The sequence below is a fragment of the Hyperolius riggenbachi genome, chromosome 3, assembly GCF_040937935.1.
Source record: "Hyperolius riggenbachi isolate aHypRig1 chromosome 3, aHypRig1.pri, whole genome shotgun sequence".
In the NCBI taxonomy this organism is placed as follows: domain Eukaryota; kingdom Metazoa; phylum Chordata; class Amphibia; order Anura; family Hyperoliidae; genus Hyperolius; species Hyperolius riggenbachi.
In genome coordinates, this window is record NC_090648.1 from 58,289,606 (window position 1) to 58,311,488 (window position 21,883).

Genomic DNA, 21,883 nt, shown 5'->3' on the forward strand with positions numbered 1-21,883 from the left:
ACCAGGTTTCTCGGGATGTAAGGCATGAAACTCCTTCCTTAACTCATCAGCATGCATGCGAGTCCCTGGTACCCATTGTCTCTCCTCAATGCCGTACCCTTTCCAATGCACTAAATATTGTACCGAGTTCTGTACAACGCGTGAGTCCAGTATCTTCTCTACCTCATACTCAGGTTGGTCCTCCACCATCACAGGAGGAGGAGGAGTAGGACCCACATGAACCGCAGGTTTAAGTAGGGACACGTGAAACGACCTTACGCCCCGCATGCTGGCAGGAAGATCAATGGCGTAAGTGACGTTATTGATCCTTTTAGTCACGGAAAATGGACCCACAAACCTGGGGCCCAGTTTGGCAGATGGCTGCTTCAAGGTCAAGTGACGTGTGGACACCCAGATTAAATCCCCTGGCTGAAACTTCCATTCCACGGACCGTCTCTTGTCCGCTTGACCCTTCTGACACTGGAACGCCTTCTGCAAGTTCCCCTTAACAATTCCCCAATTGTCCCTGAATGACCTCTGCCAATCCTCCAGTGCTGGAAATGGAGAACAGACAACTGGAAAAGGGGAGAATTTGGGTGACCTCCCTGTCACAATCTGGAATGGAGAGAAACCAGACGAAGAATTCTTCAAATTATTTTGTGCGAATTCCGCGAAGGGCAAAAATTTTACCCAGTCACTCTGTGCCTCCGCAACGTAACATCTTAGCAATTGCTCCAAAGACTGGTTAATTCGTTCAGTCTGCCCATTTGTCTGTGGGTGGTAGCCTGACGAGAAAGACAATTTCATGCCCATTTGGTGGCAAAATGCCCTCCAGAATCCAGACACAAATTGGACTCCCCTATCTGACACAATGTCTTCCGGAATGCCATGCAGCCGGAAGACGTGAATGATGAACAATTCGGCCAGTTCTTGAGCCGAGGGGAGTCCTTTCAGGGGCAAAAAATGGGCCATTTTGCTAAAATGGTCGACTACCACCCAAATGACCGACATGCCTTCAGACCTGGGCAATTCCCCCACAAAATCCATGGACAAGTGGGTCCATGGCTCACTCGGGGTGGGCAAAGGCTGCAACCTTCCTACAGATGCCAGCCGGGAGGGTTTACTCTTGACACATACTGCACACTCCCTGACATACTCCTTGCAATTAGTGTTCAGCGAACAGTGTTCGCCACTGTTCGGGTTCTGCAGAACATCACCCTGTTCGGGTGATGTTCGAGTTCGGCCAAACACCTGATGGTGTTTGGCCAAACTGTTCGGCCATATGGCCGAACTAAGAGCGCATGGCCGAACGTTACCCGAACGTTCGGCTAGCGCTGTGATTGGCCGAACGGGTCACGTGGTTCGGACCCGAACGCGCTCTGATTGGCCGAACGGGTCACGTGGTTCGGGTAAATATATACCCGATCCACGTCATTTCTCCGCCATTTGTCTGTGGGTTTAGCTATGGGTAGGCAGGCAGGGTAGTTCTCTCTCCAGCCAGGCTAGCCAGGGTCCCCCGGTCATTGTGTCGCTGCTGGGAATAGTAGTACACCGCTCACCCACACTATATAGCATTGTGTTTACTGCCACTCTGTGTGTCTGCTGGGAACAATAGTACACCGGTCACTGTGTATAGCATTGTGCTCTGTGTCGCTGCTGGGAACAGTAGTACACTGCTCACCCACACTATATAGCATTGTGTTTACTGCCACTCTGTGTGTCTGCTGGGAACAGTAGTACACCGCTCACCCTGTATAGCATTGTGCTCTGTGTTGCTGCTGGGAATAGTAGTACACCGCTCACCCACACTATATAGCATTGTGTTTACTGCCACTCTGTGTCTCTGCTGGGAACAGTAGTACACCGCTCACCCTGTATAGCATTGTGCTCTGTGTCGCTGCTGGGAATAGTAGTACACCGCTCAGCCACACTTTATAGCATTGTGTTTACTGCCACTCTGTGTGTCTGCTGGGAACAGTAGTACACCGCTCACCCTGTATAGCATTGTGCTCTGTGTCGCTGCTGGGAATAGTAGTACACCGCTCACCCACACCATATAGCATTGTGTTTACTGCCACTCTGTGTGTCTGCTGGGAACAGTAGTACACCGCTTACCCTGTATAGCATTGTGCTCTGTGTCGCTGCTGGGAATAGTAGTACACCGCTCACCCACACTATATAGCATTGTGTTCACTGCCACTCTGTGTCTCTGCTGGGAACAGTAGTACACCGCTCAGCCACCACTGTATAGCATTGTGTTTACTGCCACTCTGTGTCTCTGCTGGAAACAGTAGTACACCGCTCACCCACCACTGTATAGCATTGTGCTCTGTGTCGCTGCTGGGAATATGAGTACACCGCTCACCCACACTATATAGCATTGTGTTTACTGCCACTCTGTGTGTCTGCTGGGAACAGTAGTACAACGCTCACCCTGTATAGCATTGTGCTCTGTGTCGCTGCTGGGAATAGTAGTACACCGCTCACCCACACTATATAGCATTGTGTTTACTGCCACTCTGTGTCTCTGCTGGGAACAGTAGTACACCGATCAGCCACCACTGTATAGCATTGTGTTTACTGCCATTATGTGTCTCTGCTGGGAACAGTAGTACACCGCTCACCCACCACTGTATAGCATTGTGCTCTGTGTCGCTGCTGGGAACAGTAGTACACCGCTCAGCCACACTATATAGCATTGTGTTTACTGTCACTCTGTGTCTCTGCTGGGAACAGTAGTACACCGCTCACCCACCACTGTATAGCATTGTGCTCTGTGTCACTGCTGGGAATAGTAGTACACCGCTTACCCACCACTGTATAGCATTGTGCTCTGTGTCGCTGCTGGGAACAGTAGTACACCGCTCACCCACTACTGTATAGCATTGTGCTCTGTGTCGCTGCTGGGAATAGTAGTACACCGCTCACCCACCACTGTATAGCATTGTGCTCTGTGTCGCTGCTGGGAATAGTAGTACACCGCTCAGCCACACTATATAGCATTGTGTTTACTGCCACTCTGTGTCTCTGCTGGGAACAGTAGTACACCGCTCACCCACCACTGTATAGCATTGTGCTCTGTGTCGCTGCTGGGAACAGTAGTACACCGCTCAGCCACACTATATAGCATTGTGTTTACTGCCACTCTGTGTCTCTGCTGGGAACAGTAGTACACCGCTCACCCACCACTGTATAGCATTGTGCTCTGTGTCGCTGCTGGGAACAGTAGTACACCGCTCAGCCACACTATATAGCATTGTGTTTACTGCCACTCTGTGTCTCTGCTGGGAACAGTAGTACACCACTGAAAAAAGTTCAAAAACCCGTAATTGCAAAAGTATAAATCCATTTATTGCTAAATAATCTATAAAAGACAACGCAGTGTGTGCCCCAAAGTGCAAACCCCCCATAAAAAGACCCAGGATTCAGGCCCCAACACTACCCACAAGCAATACCCCTGACATGGGAGAGAAACCACCACAGGTAAACCTCCCTGCCTTCTACCCTCAGAGCTCTTATGAGGCAAAGAGGAGTGGGAAGATGGGAGATGGAGGAAGTGTATGGCATGCGTGGGTTTTGGCGAGCATGTCACCCTCTGGCTTCGCTTTATTGATGATATTGTAATGATTTGGAAGGGGGATGAAATCTCCCTAAAGAGGTTTGTAGATCAATTAAATAATAATAACAGAAATATCTATTTAACCTGTGTGTATGACAGGCAAAAGATCACATTTTTGGATCTAACATTTAGGAGAGAAGGAAATAAATTAATTTCTGGAGCTCATAGGAAAGTGACGGCAGGTAACACGCTGCTACATGCCAGGAGCTTCCATCCTCGTACTCAGATTAAATCGGTCCCTACGGGTGAATTTTTACGTATCAGGCGCAATTGTGCTGACTTGGATGAATATAGAAAAGAGGGCCAAGCCCTACAAAAACGTCTAAAGGAACGAGGCTATCCCAATAGAATGCTTAAAAGGGCATATGTGCGAGCTCTTAAAACAGAAAGAGAACAATTACTGCGGAAAAAAGAAAACGAAAAGAATGGTGACATTGAAGTCACACGAATAATAACGAGGTATGGAAGCCATTGGCAGCAGATGCGTGAAGTATTGAATAAAAATTGGGGAGTATTGTTATTGGATAGTGATATAGCCAAAATAGTGGGAAAAGTACCACAAATAACGGCAAGAAGGTGCAAAAATCTTGGCGATATGTTGGTGAGAAGTGAAACAGCGACTCCACGCATCAGTAATTTAAAAGGCATGTATAGATGCTCTGGTTGTAAGGTGTGTAGATACGTGCAACAAGGTAATACCTTTTCTAACAGTGAGGGAACAGAAGAATATAAAATCAACAGCTTTATAAACTGTATGACCACAAGGGTTATATACCAAATAATATGTCCATGTGAAAAGATTTACGTAGGCAAAACAAAGAGAGACGTGGGTTCCAGAATTAAGGAGCATGTAAAAGATATTAAGAAGAAAGAGCAGTCTAGTCCCCTGGCAGTACATTTTGAGGAATTTCATCAGGGAAATCCAGAAGGCTTAAAATATAAAGGGATTTATAGATTGCAAATAAGTGGCAGGCGGGGTGACTTTGACAAAATTTTGTACCAGAAGGAATGTATGTGGATCTATAGATGTGATAGTTTAGTGCCCAAAGGCCTTAATTCCGATTTAAATCTAAAAGTGTTCCTGTAACTGTAGCCCTCGTCTCTTTTTTGGCGATAAATACCATTATGGTATAGTATGGATGATTAGAATGTGGGGTTTTGGTTCTCTTTCTTCTCCCCCCCATCCTCCCTCCCCAAATATTCTTTTATTATGTAATTGAATATAAAAATGTAAAAATATGCACAGTAACAAGTCATCTGATGGAAAAATAGGAAAGCAATTAGGCAGGGAAAGAGTTAATGTTGAAATCCTGCAATGCACCGGCTATAAAAGTCCACTAGATGGCAGTACAAGTGCTTTTGATTCTGAGGAAAGCTGGCTCACAGCTGAAACGTCAATCCTTTGTGGTTGTGCAGAGCCACCGTAGGAGGAGAGTGAGTGATGTCACAAGGAAGCTCATGCTGACCACAGCGTTCTATTGAACTGCGTGAGGAGGGGAGAGGCTTTGGCGTGTCCCCCAGCCATCTCTACATCAACTTTTCCCTGTGACAGGGAGACGTCCCTGACAGGGTAGGAAACCAGGTTGCTATCTGGACTCACTTTCTGAATGGTGACTCAGCCACCTAGCCCGGATTCTTTGCTGCAGCACTACTACATCACACCCAGGAGGGTGCTGGTAAGCAACAGTATAACCCCATTTTGGATTACAACTGCACTATGTCCATAAATTTGAATCATGAACTGTTACCTGCCGCTTAAGCTGTGTATAGCGACCGTGCTGGATGAGTATTTGTGCCATCATTATTGGAGAGACTGAGAAATTTCATCAGTATTGGTGAACTGAATGATAGTGTTTTACTTCTTTAGTCTGCATGCAGGAATTGTGTTACATGCCATAATATGAACTTCTCCAGCTGGATGCTACATAGCATGTTGCTTTGCTGACAACACCAAGAACTTTGTTAGGCAGGCCTGCCTCATAAGAGCTCTGAGGGTAGAAGGCAGGGAGGTTTACCTGTGGTGGTTTCTCTCCCATGTCAGGGGTATTGCTTGTGGGTAGTGTTGGGGCCTGAATCCTGGGTCTTTTTATGGGGGGTTTGCACTTTGGGGCACACACTGCGTTGTCTTTTATAGATTATTTAGCAATAAATGGATTTATAATTTTGCAATTACGGGTTTTTGAACTTTTTTCATTAGTGTCTTAGTGTGCTTTGCACACAATTGCATTTGAATTTTAGTAGTACACCACTCACCCACCACTGTATAGCATTGTGCTCTGTGTCGCTGCTGGGAATAGTAGTACACCGCTCACCCACCACTGTATAGCATTGTGCTCTGTGTCGCTGCTGGGAATAGTAGTACACCACTCACCCACCACTGTATAGCATTGTGCTCTGTGTCGCTGCTGGGAATAGTAGTACACCGCTCACCCGCCACTGTATAGCATTTCTGTACTGCCACTGTACTGCTGCCAGTCAGCGTGTACTTTAAGGATAAGTGAAATGAAGAAGAAATCCTGTGAAAGAGGGAGGGGCAAGGGAAGAGGTGCTCCCCCTGACGGTTTACGTACAGGCCACAGTGGAGCACCGAAGAAAACCCACTCAATACCGCCCATGTTGTCCAGGAAATCAACCCTCACAAATCCAAAAGGACAGGACCAGATAATTAATTGGATGACGTCTCAAGCGTCCAGCAGTGGGTTAAGCAGCACCAGCACATCACGCACGAGGTCCGAGTCCTCAGCCAGTTACAAGGAGCCAGTGGGCACAAAGCTGACACAACCGGCAGCGACACCACGCACACAACTGCCGAATAACCAATCCGAAGTATTTCCTCAGGACACAATGGGGTATTCGCAGGAGCTATTCCCAGCCCAACAAACTTCCACCTTTCAAAGGTCAATGGAACAACCAGAAATGTTGTGCCCGGATTCACAACCATTTACTGTGGGAAATGCACCGCGCACTGAAATGCAAGGCGAGTCCGAGGAGGACTTTGAAACCCAAATCCCAGAGCCAATTGGGCAGGAGGGGTTTCAATTGCAGGAGGTCGGCCGAGAAGATCTTGAAGACGACGTTGGAGTGTGCTGTGCAGAGGTTGTTGAGGGGAGCTCTACTCCACAGCGGCGGCCCACAATCACATATGACGAGTTTGAGGAGATGGAAGAGGAGGAGGGTATGGACAATGTTGACAGAGACCCAGATTTTGTATGTGAAGGAGAACATCGCCGTCGTAGCAGCAGCACAGATGAGTCTGTTGAAGAACCCACTGCTGCACGAGTTCGCCTTGTGCCACAAGGTAGGCGGCGCGAAATTTCAGGCACCACAAGCGTGGAAGTTCAAGTGAGACGCAAAAGAGGCGCAAACAGAAATCGCCAGCAAGGCAGGTGCTCCAAAGTCTGGTCTTTCTTTGAAGACTGCAGTGAGGATGGTACCATGGTGATTTGCAAGGTGTGCAAGACCCGCCTGAGCAAGGGGAAACATATTAACAACCTCTCCACCACCAGCATTACCCGCCACATGGTATACAAACATCCCACTCTGTGGCCGCCAGGACAGGGTACCAGCAGCAACACTGCCTCCCTTGGGGTCACCAGACTCACCACCAGACCCTCCTCAGCAGCAGTAGCCCAGCCATTGCGTGGTTCACAACAACATTCACAAACATCAGACGACGCTGACACTGTCACTTTCCGGAATAGTGCTCTTGAGGTCTCCCAGTCATCAAACACAACAACCAACAGCCGTTCAGTGTGCAGCCCTACGGTTCAGTTGTCTGTCTCGGAGATGCTTGAGCGCAAGAGGAAATTGCCAGCAAATGACCCCCGGGCCATGGCAGTAACAGCCAGCATAGCCAAGCTTCTGGCCTGCGAAATGCTGCCATATCGAGTGGTGGAGACAAACAGCTTCAAGGGCATGATGTCAGTGGCCATCCCACGTTACGTGGTTCCCAGCCGCTACCACTTTGCACGCTCTGCAGTGCCTGAGTTGCATGAGCACGTGGTCAGCAAAATAACCCGAAGCTTGAAGAATGCCGTTGCCTGCAAGGTTCACCTCACCACTGACACCTGGACGAGTGCGTTCGGCCAGGGTGGATACATCTCCCTTACCGCGCACTGGGTGAACCTTGTGGAGCCTGGCAGCGATTCCTCACCTGCTACGGCGCGGGTGTTGCACCGCCATCCCTCCCACTGGATAACAACAGCAGCACCTACCTCTCTGACTCCTTCTCCTCCAACGCATCTCAAAGCTGTACCTCATCCGGAAACGCTAACCCAGCAGCAGTAGGATCGTGGAAGCAGTGCAGCACAGCTGTTGGCATGCGTCAGCAAGCGTTGCTGAAGCTGATCTGCCTTGGGGATAAGCAGCACACAGGGGAGGAAATTTGGAGGGGAATAAAGGAACAGACGGATTTGTGGCTGGCACCGCTGGACCTGAAACTGGGCATGGTTGTGTGTGATAATGGGAGTAATCTCATTCGCGCTTTAAGGTTGGCTAAGCTGACACACATCCCTTGCCTGGCGCACGTGATGAACCTAGTAGTTCAGCGGTTCCTGAGGACATACCCAGGCGTGGCCGATCTTCTGTTGAAGGTGCGACGAGTGGCTAAACATTGTAGAAATTCCAGTACTGCTTCGGGGGCACTCGCGAAGATGCTGAAGCGCTTCAATCTCCCCCACCATCGCTTGCTGTGTGATGTCCCTACACGCTGGAATTCTACGCTGCACATGCTAGCCCGCTTTTGTGAGCAGAAGAGTGCAGTGGTCCAGTACATGACGGCGCAGTACCGAGGCGCATCCGGACAGCTGCCAAGCTTCTGTGGATCTGATTGGGCCAACATGTTGGACCTCTGCCAAGTCCTCCAAAATTTTGAGCAATCCACGTTGCTTGTGAGCAGTGACAACTCTTCAGTCAGCATTACCATACCACTGCTGTGTTTACTGAAGAAGTCAATGTTGAAGATCAAGGAAACAGCTGTCATGATGCAACTGGGGGAATCTGAAGGAGAAAACGATCAGCGTGATGGTACCAACATCAGGCCATCTGCCTCAGGAAACGCTGGCCCCAGCAGCTATGACGAAGAAGAGGAGGAGGAACAGCTGGAGTTGGAGCAGGAATTTCATGCCACCACTGACGAGGGCCAGAGCGGTGCACGTTGGACTTCCACAATTCAGCGCGAATGGTCAGCAGAAGCAGACCAGGAAGAAGGTGACGACTATGATGCATCACAACAACTATCACAACGCTCACAAGAGGATGATGAGGATTCTGGCAGGACTCTGGCACACATGGCTCAATTCATGCTAGACTGCATTGAACGCGACCCACACATTGTGCGCATTCTGGACAACACCAATTACTGGGTTTATACCCTTCTGGATCCACGGTACAAACACAATGTTCCAAAACTGCTTGAAGAAAGAGTCAGACAGGTCAAAATGGAAGAATACCAGCAGGCCCTTGTGGAGACTTTAGAGAGGAGATTGACATCCTCCCCCTCCTCTAGCCAGTTGTACGCCGACAGACTGACTTCCGCAAACCCAGGACGACCAGGAGGGCAGCAAACAACACAAGCCGCAGCTAGTGCCCAAAAGGGAATGGCATCGGCAGTGTCCTTGGAGTGGGAAAATTTTCTGACACCCATGCAGCAGCCCACAGAACAGCAAGCGTGCAGATCCACCTCCAACACCGATCGCCTGGAGAAGATGGTCAAGGACTACATGTCAGATGGCGTAGCTGTGTTGAACAATCCATCTGCACCCTTCAACTATTGGGTATCGAAGCTATACACCTGGCACGAACTGGCAATGTACGCAATAGAGGTGCTGGCTTGCCCGGCAGCCAGCGTTATGTCGGAACGCTGTTTCAGTGCTGCCGGAGGCATCATCACAGATCGGCGTATCCGCCTCTCCACAGAAAATGCAGACCGTCTGACTCAAATTAAAATGAATCAATCCTGGATTGTAAACGACTATGCAACACTCCTGGACCCCAACCAAGTAACATGAACAATGACCATCTGTGATGGGTTAGCGTTTCCGGTCTCTGTTTATTGAACCTATTATCTGTATTACATTTATGACTGCATGGCGGCAAAAAGCATGCTATCCGCACGCTTCTTGTCCTCATGCAAGGCCTGGGTTGTTGTGTCTCAAAGCGTGGCCTTCTCCTCCTGCGTCACCTCCTGTTCCATCACGTGTGCTGCTGCTGGGTTAGCGTTTCCGGTCCCTGTTTATGGAACCTCTTATCTTTATTACATTTATGACTGCATGGCGGCAAAAAGCATGCTATCCACACGCTTCTTGTCCTCATGCAAGGCCTGGGTTGTTGTGTCTCAAAGCGTGGCCTTGCGCCTCCTCCTGTTCCATCATGTGTGCTGCTGCTGGGTTAGCGTTGCCGGTCCCTGTTTATGGAACCTCTTATCTTTATTACATTTATGACTGCATGGCGGCAAAAAGCATGCTATCCGCACGCTTCTTGTCCTCATGCAAGGCCTGGGTTGTTGTGTCTCAAAGCGTGGCCTTCTCCTCCTGCGCCTCCTCCTGTCCCATCACGTGTGCTGCTGCTGGGTTAGCGTTGCCGGTCCCTGTTTATGGAACCTCTTATCTTTATTACATTTATGACTGCATGGCGGCAAAATGCATGCTATCCGCACGCTTCTTGTCCTCATGCAAGGCCTGGGTTGTTGTGTCTCAAAGCGTGGCCTTCTCCTCCTGCGTCACCTCCTGTTCCATCACGTGTGCTGCTGCTGGGTTAGCGTTTCCGGTCCCTGTTTATGGAACCTCTTATCTTTATTACATTTATGACTGCATGGCGGCAAAAAGCATGCTATCCGCACGCTTCTTGTCCTCATGCAAGGCCTGGGTTGTTGTGTCTCAAAGCGTGGCCTTCTCCTCCTGCGCCTCTTCCTGTTCCATCACGTGTGCTGCTGCTGGGTTAGCGTTGCCGGCCCCTGTTTATGGAACCTCTTATCTTTATTACATTTATGACTGCATGGCGGCAAAAAGCATGCTATCCGCACGCTTTTTGTCCTCATGCAAGGCCTGGGTTGTTGTGTCTCAAAGCGTGGCCTTCTCCTCCTGCGCCTCCTCCTGTTCCATCACGTGTGCTGCTGCTGGGTTAGCGTTGCCGGTCCCTGTTTATGGAACCTCTTATCTTTATTACATTTATAACTGCATGGCGGCAAAAAGCATGCTATCCGCACGCTTCTTGTCCTCATGCAAGGCCTGGGTTGTTGTGTCTGAAAGCGTGGCCTTCTCCTCCTGCGCCTCCTCCTTTTCCATCATGTGCGCTGCTGCTGAGTTAGCGTTGCCGGTCCCTGTTTATGGAACCTCTTATCTTTATTACATTTATGACTGCATGGCGGCAAAATACATGCTATCCGCACGCTTCTTGTCCTCATGCAAGACCTGGGTTGTTGTGTCTGAAAGCGTGGCCTTCTCCTCCTGCGCCTCCTCCTGTTCCATCACGTGTGCTGCTGCTGGGTTAGCGTTTCCGGTCCCTGTTTATGGAACCTCTTATCTTTATTACATTTATGACTGCATGGCGGCAAAAAGCATGCTATCCGCACGCTTCTTGTCCTCATGCAAGGCCTGGGTTGTTGTGTCTCAAAGCGTGGCCTTGCGCCTCCTCCTGTTCCATCACGTGTGCTGCTGCTGGGTTAGCGTTGCCGGTCCCTGTTTATGGAACCTCTTATCTTTATTACATTTATGACTGCATGGCAGCAAAATGCATGCTACCTGTGCAAAGAAAACAGACATTTCCCGCATTTTAAAGAGAATCTGTATTGTTAAAATCGCTCAAAAGTAAACATACCAGTGCGTTAGGGGACATCTCCTATTACCCTCTGTCACAATTTCGCCGCTCCTCGCCGCAATAAAAGTGGTTAAAAACAGTTTTAAAAAGTTTGTTTGTAAACAAACAAAATGGCCACCAAAACAGGAAGTAGGTTGATGTACAGTATGTCCACACATAGAAAATACATCCATACACAAGCAGGCTGTATACAGCATTCCTTTTGAATCTCAAGAGATCATTTGTGTGTTTCTTTCCCCCTGTTCTCATGCACTGAAGTTTCAGGCTGCTTGTTTCTTCCTGCAAACAGCTTTGCCCTTGTTTGTAATTCCTCAGTATGTGAAAGCCCAGCCAGCTCAGAGGACGATTTATCCAGCTTGTAAAAGATAAGAGAGAAGAGAGAAGCTGCTCTAATCCAAATAACACACAGGCAGTGTGCAGAGAGGGGCCTGGAAGGGAGAGTTCATAGCAGAACCACAACACTGAAGAACTTGGCAGCCTTCCAGACACAGGCTGACAAGTCTGACAAGATAGAGATAAGTTGATTTATTACAGAGACTGTGATAGTACAAAGTGCTGCAGTAAGCCAGAACACATTAGAATAGCTTTTGGAACTTGTAGGATGATAAAAAACAGGATGCAATTTTTGTTACGGAGTCTCTTTAAAGACAGTTTTCCCTTTGAAACTTTAAAATCGATTTTCTCAAAAACTATAAGCTCTTTTTGCTATTTTTTTTCCTCTTGTACCCACTCCCAAGGTGCACATACCCTGTAAATTTGGGGTATATAGCATGTAAGGAGGCTTTACAAAGCACGAAAGTTCGGGTCCCCATTGACTTCCATTATGTTCGGAGTTCGACGCGAACACCCGAACATCGCGGCCATGTTCGGCGAACGTTCGCGAATGCGAACATCCAGGTGTTCGCCCAACACTAGTAAAAACCATGGGGATGGGTAATTGTTCTCTCCTGGGATTGAACTGTAACAAAGAGGACCTATCATGGCTAGCTGCTTGTTACAAGGCCCTGTTAAGAGTGCCATGGTCATAAGGAATTGGCCATAGGCGAGCCCCTTCTTTAGTCTCTGGGGGTGGTAGCTTTTGGCAGACAAGTATGTGTTTCTATCTGTTGGTTTCCTATAAGGGGCAGTATGCAGATTCCCCTCCCTCATCTGGACCAAGACGTCCAAGAAATGAACCTCTGGTACTGTACTCCAGACTGAAAGTAATGCTCGGGAAACAATGGTCCAAGTCATCTTTGAAGGAAATTAGACTCGCTTCAGAACCTGTCCAGATAAAGAAGATGTCATCTATGTACCTCAGCCAGCACAAAGACTGACTGAGGTACATAGTACGGGAATAGACAAAAGTTGACTCAAAATACTCTATAAATAAATTAGCATAGCTGGGGCCACATTGCTCCCCATAGCTGTGCCTCGCTGTTGCTGATAAAACACATCTTCAAAGAAAAAATAGTTTCTGGTCATAACCATATTTAACAACTCCAGAAGGAAACTGGAGAGTTCAGGAGTTAGCGACATATTCGTAAGCACATCACGGATCACTTTGATGCCATCAGAATGGGGAATGGAAGTGTAGAGGCTGGTGACATCTATAGTGCAGAGGAGAACAGGAGTGTGGAAAGACCCAAAGCTGGAAATTTTGGAAAGAAAATCAGTGGTCTCAAGCAAAAAAGGCCGCATCCCAGAGACCCTGGGCCTGAGCACCTGGTCAAGAAAAATAGCAAGTGATTGGAAGATAGAACTAGTGCCTTCCACTAGCAGTCTACCTGGGGGGTTAATCATAGATTTGTGAATTTTGAGGAGAACATAAAACAGTGGGATAAGAGCAAATGGAGTCAAAAGAAAGTCGTGGATCTGTTGTGTAATGATGCCAACCTGGAGAGCCCGAGTGATCATAGTGTCAACCTCCTTCTTAATGGTCAAAGTTGGATCGCCTGGAAGTTCAAGATAAACATCAGTATCATGGTGTTGACGTAACACCTCTCTCCTATAGCTCACTCTATCCATGATCATGGTAGCTCCACCCTTGTCGGCCGGCTTCACTACCAGCTCAGGATCTGCACATAATGATCGGAGTGCTTGTTGCTCTCTAGCTGAAAGATTGGTGTGAGATTGGTGGCTCGGCTGGCCGACAAGGTGGATATCATGTTTGACCAAATTAATAAAAGTCTCAACTGCATGGGAGGTAGTGGGTGGAAGCCACTTACTTTTTGCATGGCACATTGTCAAATTGATCTCAGATGGGAAGGGACTTGTAGTAGAAGAGGTAGGACGGGAGGCCGATTCTGTCCACTAAAAAACGCTTTAATTCGTAAGGTCCTAAAAAAGTTAAACAGGTCACAGTCAAGTTCCAGACGGCTACCTTGATGATTGGGAACAAACCCTAAACCCCGTCTCCATACCTTTTTCTCGGTCTCAATTAGTGTCCGAAAGGATAAACTCCCAATTAGGTCCTCCCCTATGTCTGGCTCCTCGTGACCCTCTGCTCGATCGGACCGTTTCCTCCCTCTCCACGACTTTTTCCTTTTCTTCCTTTGCCCTTGGGGCGAGGCCCTAAAAAATCTGGTGAGCCAGTGGAGCCTTCACCCGAGCTATCTGAGGGGGGGGGGGGTTACCCTGAGGATCCCACTGATATATGCTGCTCTTTTTGCTATAGACTATGTTGCTCTTCTCAGCCTGGCCGACGAGCGCCGCAATGCACAGATGCTGCAGCCATTGAGGGGTTGGCTCGTTTTCCCCTCTTGGCTGGCAGCTCTGAGCAGCGCCCGCCGGAACCCGGAAGTGATGTCATGATGCCACTGTGATGATGCAATTTGGCAGTCTGATCTTATGCTTCTCCATTTGTATGCTGCATAACTCATTGTGACCATAGCTGAATGTAGATGCAGCTTGTGGGTTACTGTCACTGAGTGACCATTGTGCATTTGCTGTATACCTTTGTCTCAGTTATATATCAATTTGTATGATGTATTTTGCACTACTTTCTTATCTTGAATACAAATTTTTCAATACAAATTTTTGAGCATTATAAAGCCTGGTGTGTGAGTCGTTTTCTATGTTTATAGTATGTGTAGGGCTTTTAAAGTCCAAAATGTTGCATATGTGCTAGTTGATTGTTCTGGGAGTGCAGACCTTCTTGTAACTAGAGTGCCTTACCACCCTTTACCACCACCACCTCCACAACCTCCTGGCTCCTCTTGATTAACTATTACTAAGCCGTCTGGTTCACAATTTTTTTACAGTTGAGGTACCACCAACACTACGTGCCACGTACACGTGCCACGTGCAACGTACATGTGCCACATGCCACGTCCGGCATGCCCCTGGCACATGTTACACCTGCTGCTGCTGCATTGCCCTGCTCCTGCTGCCTGTGCTGCTCCCACCGCCAGGTTGCCACAGGCCACTGCTGCTGTGCTGATATCACCTATATTTAACCCAAAACACAATTGCTGCATAATGTTTTGGAGGTGTCTGGGATGAAAACTGTCATGTCCCAGTTGTGCGGTTGGACTTTGGACACAATGTGGGCTGCACGACCGCTGTCTGGAACCTAGTCCTGATGTTAATTTACAGCCATTTAAAGTCCCCACATAATCAATTAGTGTTTCCCTTTAAAAAACACATGATGTTACATGCCTCATTTACCCTAAAAAAACATTTTGGAAGCAATTTAAAGGTCACTTCCGGTTTTCTATCCGGACATCCGAATCCACCCGGATATCCCGGATAATGCGTTCGGATATATCCACGTGTATGCGGATACTGCAGAGTTCGGATTTGGATATCCGATCCTGATATCTGGGTATCCGGATCAATTCAGATTTTAAAAAAGGGGTATCCGACCGAGCACCCCTGCCTAGAACATCAAGAACCAGCACTTAGTTTTACTAATCTGGCTATGCTTTAAGACTCATTTTTTAACATATCATAACCATCACTCCTATCCCACAAGACAAGTATTGCATTTCCCTAGTGAGAGAGGAAATTGTTTCTCATATTCTCAGTTTCTATTCATTATTTGGATCACTTCTGAAATAGTCGGTGTTGTTTTGACATACTCTGCAAATTTGGTGATCGTAGCACATATGGGACATTTTCTATAAATTGCTTAATTCGGAGAATATTGACATTTAAAAAAATAAATAAATAAAAAGCATTTACATAAAATACGTATTTGTTGTTGACTATTTTGCCATTGATTTCCCTCCGCTATGCCTCTGTCTGGGTTTTTGGACACTTTGTACAGCTTTTTAAAAGAAATCCTGGTTGCAGAGATGCCCTGAAGGTCTAAGAGGTTCGCCTGCCATCATTGGGGCTCACTGCGGACAGTCGATTCACAAATTATTACAATAAAATTTACGATCTGCAAGTGTTCTTTTTTGAGGTTTGTCCATCACTACCTAGGGAATAGGTTTATATCTCTGCGGGTGACAGTTATAGTGAGGCTATATGCACCCTTATTAGTCTTAACTGTTCCAGAAATGTAAATCTACTTGTTACCTTGCATGAGCAATGCATAAATTAAATGCAGGGAGCTCTTTTCTTATTGCTGGCATTAGACACAGCTCTCCAGTAGAGAAAGGAGGAGGAATCTGTAGATCTTAAAAGTTTATTTATTCAGTTTATATGCAGATGTTGTTTCCCCAAACAAGCTCAGGTGGAGCGTTGATGTAAAATAGACATTCACCACATACTGGGGGACTGTAGTGTCTCAATGGATCCTTAGTGAATGTAAATAAACAAGACCTTTGTGTGTGATGGTGTAAAGCTCTCACTTGAAGGGAATTCTTATGCTGGGAATACACCATGCCCCAAATGCAATTCATTTTTTCTCCTAAGTTTTCTCCTAGGTAATATTTTCAAACTTGTCAATAAAATTAATTTTACACCACCAGTAAGCAAAAAAATACTCCAAATAATTTTGATAGTACTTTTTTCTATTGCAAAGTGCTGAAAATGTATTCTAAATCGAAGATGAAAAATTAACTCCTAGGAGATAACTCAGGAGAAAAAATTAATTGCATAAGGGCCCATAAGTTCTTTTGGCAGATAGATGGCTTGATAGATATTTTCCGACAGATTTTCTGGTCAATTTTCTGATAGAAGTAAATGGAAATCGATTGGAAAATCGATTGACCAGTAAATCTGCTGAATAACTCATTGTGTATTCCAAGCATTAGGGCTTGTACACACTTCCAAAAGCACCTGATCCCCTTGGGGAATATTGCTGAGCTGGGCTGCATAAACATGTGTCAGCTGTGCTATGAGGGTGGGTGGGTGGGCAATAAAGGGACAACAAGCAGTGCAATTCATGACATTACACGATGGGAGATGATGACAAAAAGATGTTAACAATAAAATTTGTTACATAATTCAACAATACAGCTTAACCCAACCCTACTCTCACACAGAACCCTCCCCTGGTGGTACCTAAAGCTAACCACTCCCCTGGTGGTGCCAAACCCTAACCACCCCCGGTGGTGCCTAACCCTAACCACACACCCCGGTGATACCCAACACTAACAACCCCCCTGGAGGTGCCTAACCCTAACCCCCCTGGAGGTGCCTAACCCTAACCCCCCTGGAGGTGCCTAACCTTAACCACCCCCCTGGAGGTGCCTAACTCTAACCACCCCCCTGGAGGTGCCTAACCCTAAACATTCCCCCCGGTGATGCCTAACCCTAACCACCCCCCGGTGTTGCCTAACCCTATCCTCCCCCCTGGAGGTGCCTAACCCTAACCACCCCCCTGGAGGTGCCTAACCCTAACCACCCCCCTGGAGGTGCCTAACCCTAACCACCCCCCTGGAGGTGCCTAACCCTAACTACCCCCCGGTGGTGCCTAACCCTAACCACCCCCCTGGAGGTGCCTAACCCTAAACATTCCCCCTGCAGAAACACCCTTTTACACATAGTAATGATAATATGCTCAATAACGTAAAATCTGTACATACAAACAAGTAATATGACAAAAACTATAACATTTCAAGCTTCTAAAATGATTGATAACATACTTCAAAAACTTTAATGTTTTAATGTTGTTAATGATATTTATTAGTCACCCTTTCTCTGCTTTTTTCGCTGCATTAATGATAATTGCATTAGAGTCCATGGCGGCACCCTTTTCCTCCACTAGCTGCAGGTGCCCTTTTTTCCTGCTACCTTTTCCCCTGGAGAAGTCGGACTATTTGCTTGATAGTCTGTGACACCTGTAAGGCTATTTGGAATCTACTCTGCCCTCTCTATCTCCCACTTCCAACCACAGAAACATGAGAGGCCATTGCTCAAGATTTTTGGACAAAAAGTTTAAGTTTCCAAACTGCCTGGGGGCTATTCATGGTGAACATATTTGTATTGTATTATCATGTTCCCTGGCAGTGGAAATAGACATTTCATTTACCGGAAATTTAGATTTTTATTTCTGCTGGCAGTTGTGGATGTTGACTATAAGTTTATTTATGTAGATATGTAATACTATGAGGGCAGCAGTGACTCCTACCTTTTTGGCCATTCCACATTCTTTCAAGACACAGAAAACCAACAGCTCAACATTTCACCTACAAAACCCTGGCATGGCACTCCTGGTCCAGATCATTATTTTACGTTTGTGGCAGATGAATACATCATGAGGCTCTACTGCTCCTGTAACCTCACAGTGATGAAAACAGTGATGGGGTTTTTTTAGAGATTTTTTTTATTGAGTTTTTTTCAAAAAGAGGAAACATTAATCAAAACATTCCACTAGCAATGCAGTGACAACTCGCATTACATCAAATGTGACACAAGCTACAAATAGTTTCCATTAAGGAAGGTTCAAACACATAACATACAAGTAAACACTGTAAGCTATATCAGCATATGAGCAAGTTACAAATAAGTTAATTCAAGTTTGGAGGTCATGGATCATGGCATTAATATCGAGGTGTGGGATAACTGTATGAGATGATTCCAAGCACATATTTCATACCTTATCCAATTTAATCAATTGAGCTCTAGACTGATATGTAAGTTTATAAAGGGGTAAGCTGGCATTTCCCACATTAATCCAATCACATAATGGCCTCAATTCACTCAGCAGTTTAGACTAGTCTACTGATGGTTTTTAGTCTACTGATGGTTTGGTGTAAATCAGTTGCATCAAGAGGGAATTCACTAATAATTACCAAATGTTTTAGACCTGTTTTTAGACCTGGTCTAAAACATTTGGTAATTAGATTGGTAAAGCAGGGGAAATGATCAAAAGATGCAATTCACAAACAAATAGCTATGACTGACATCCTTCTCCTTTGATGAGCTCTCCTCTGGATACAATTAAATTCCTGCATAATTAATTCAAAAGGTTCCACTCTCATGTCTAAAATACATCACAGAATTACTTTACTGACAGAAATCAGCTGGTCTAATCTCTGTCAGAAAAAGTGGGCACAGTTACTCCTTGTTTGCCATTGTAAATTGCATCTTTTGATCATTTCACCTGCTTTACAGGCCTAATTAATGAATGTTTTAGAGCAGGTCTAAAAACAGGTCAAAAACATTACACCAAACCATCAGTAGACTAAAAACCATCAGTAGACTAGTCTAAACTGCTTAGTGAATTGAGGCCAATGGAGGGGTAGGGAACCCTGTTTCCATTTTGACTCTCTTGCATAGAATAGTATGATCCTAATAAGCACCATTTTATACCACAGGCAATATCTCCCAGCATGCCTAGCATGCAGAATTTAAAGGGTACCCGAGGTGACATGTGACATGATGAGATAAACATGTGTATATACAGTGCAAAACACATTAACAACAAGGCTGTTTTAGTTTCTTTTATTTTGCTGCCTGATGGCTAGTTCACAGAGCTCAGTTGCGTTCCAGAATATCTTTGCATGTCAACTCACTGCCCATACAATTCTATGGGGCTGTTCACAGAACTGCTTTGTAACGGATCATGTTATTCTGATTTTAGTGATTTATACCAAAGCCCCCATAGATGCTTGAATCACCAAATTTGCAGGGTTTGCTAAGGAGTACTCTGGGAACAAGAGGGAAAAAAAGATTTTTTTTTTCAAAAAGATCTTGTAATTTTTGAGAATATCGATTTTGAATACTTCAAAAGAAAAAAAAAATGTTTTTAAAGTCAGCAAAACAACATTTTGCAGCAGAATTCAGAATGTCATTGCTCTGGGGCTTGCCATACTTAGTATAGCAAGTCCAGGGCTGGGAATGGGATCAATGTGTGTGGCCCTGTCTGTCAGTCATCAGGGCAGGAATTAATGCATCTCTGTCGTTCATCGGGTATCGAGAGGATATGGCACTGGATCATTTCTGTGGATACTGTCAAGTGAATAATGAAAGGAAAGTTATGGTTAATTAAGATCATTAAAGGGCTTTTTAATCGTTGCCTTTTTACTTCGTTTTAAGTCTTTGTGAAAATGTTCAGAGTGTGGGAAATATTTTGGCGATAAAGGAAACCTTGTCAAACATGAGTGAACTCACACTGGTGAGAAACCACATTCATGTGCTGAGTGGAGGAAATGGTTTGCACAGAAATCCCAACTTGCTACACATGAGAGATCTTACACTACTGAGAAGCCCTTTTTTGTGCTGAGTGTCAGAGCTTGTTTCACTTGGCATCTTTCACACTGGGAATACACCCTATTCATGTTCTGAGTGTAGGAAATTTCATGGGCACAAATCACTGATGGTCAGACATGAGACGTCTCACACTGGTGAGAAGCACTATTCATGTGGTAAGTGTGGGAAATGTTTTGTACAAAAATCAATTCTTGTTGCATATCAGAGGTCAGGGCCGGTTCACACTTGTTGCTAATGTATTCCTATGGGATCATTCTCACTGCAGTATTTGTGATTTGCATGAATCGAAAACATGCTGCATGCAGCGCTTTGGGGGATGATTGCGATGAGATTCACATTGTGTTTAATGGGAATCACAACGCAAATTACAGAAAAAAATTCAATGCAAAATAGCAATCGTGTTTGCAATCACGATTTGTGTTCAGAGTGTGAACTAGCCCCCACACACTGGTGAGAGGTCCTATTCATGTGCTGAGTGTGGGAAATGTTTTGGTCAGGAAGAAAACCTTATAATACATGAAAGATCTCACACTAGTGAGAAGCCCAATTCATGTTCTGAGAGTGGGAAATGTTTTGGGAGCAAATCAAACCTTGTCATGCATAAGAAGTCTAACACTGGGGAAAAGCCCTATTCATTTTCTGAGTGTGGGAAATGTTTTGCCCAGAAATCAGACCTTGTCACACATGAGAGATCACACCCTGGTGAGAGGCCCTATCCATGAGCTGATTGCGGGAAGTGTTTTGTTTCAATTTGCATTCAGAGTGTGAACTAGCCCTCTCACACTGGTAAGAATCATTATTCATGTGCTGAGTGGGGGAAATGTTTTCCACAGAAATCAGTTCTTGTCACACATGAAAAGTCACACACTGGTGAGAAGCCCTATTCATGCACTGAGTGTGGGTAATGTTTTGGTCATAAACAAAAGCTTGTCATACATGAGAGATCTCACACTGGTGATAAGCCCCATTCATGTTCTGAGTGTGGGAAATGTTTTGGGAGTAAATCAAACCTGGTCATGCATAAGAAATATCACACTGGTGAAAAGCCCTATTCATGTTCTGAGTGTGGGAAATGTTTTGCCCAGAAATCAGACCTTGTCACACATCATAGATCTCAAAAAACAATACATCCATGCGCTCACTCAGTTAGTGTCCCAATATTAATATTTTTGAGTCCTTTTACTTAACCAAAAAGTCCTCTGGATTGCAGCATCAGTCACCAAGCACAAGATGTATTCCAAAGATTCCACAAAGACACTGCGCTCACAGCTTCAGTATATCCTTATTCCATAGTTGCCACTCAAAAAAAGGGAAATTTAAAGAACATAGCATAATACTGTTTGGACCTATTCCTCCTTCCCAAAACACCCAGTGCTGCAGATAATATCCTTGTGTTTCCACCAGCATGCAGGGTCTCACAGATCCTCACCATATAACGTAGCTGCCAGGTCACAGACAGCTACACACGCCTTATACTATCACCGAGTGCCAAGTGCTCCTGATATCCAGGTGTCCCAACACCAATACACATGGACTCTCACCTTTTCACAATGCCATCCAAGTTATAAGACAGCAAGTGTGCCTGTTGTATTACTCAGCAACTGCCTCCCAGCATATGAATCCTCATCAAAGCAGATTGTTCACATCACCTGGCAAACTGCCCCTGATGAGTGCGCATGCACGAAACGCGTAGGGCGGAGCTGCAGGCGTGGAGAGTTTGGCGTGGAGGACATTGATTTTACAATATGCTCATGTATCTTTGGACCATTCAAGTGCACTTCTTTTTAACCTTTTAAATAAAAGTACGGTTTTACGCTATGAGAGGCTCTTCAGTTTGCTAGGTGATGTGAACAATCTGCTTTAATGAGGATTCATATGCTTGGA

At 45.9% G+C, this 21,883-nt stretch overlaps 1 pseudogene; it reads left to right on the plus strand.

Moving 5' to 3' along the window:
- Positions 1–21,186, plus strand: part of LOC137562124 (zinc finger protein 300-like) — a 61,276-nt pseudogene extending 40,090 nt beyond the window's left edge.
- The last annotated feature ends 697 nt before the right edge of the window (positions 21,187–21,883 follow it).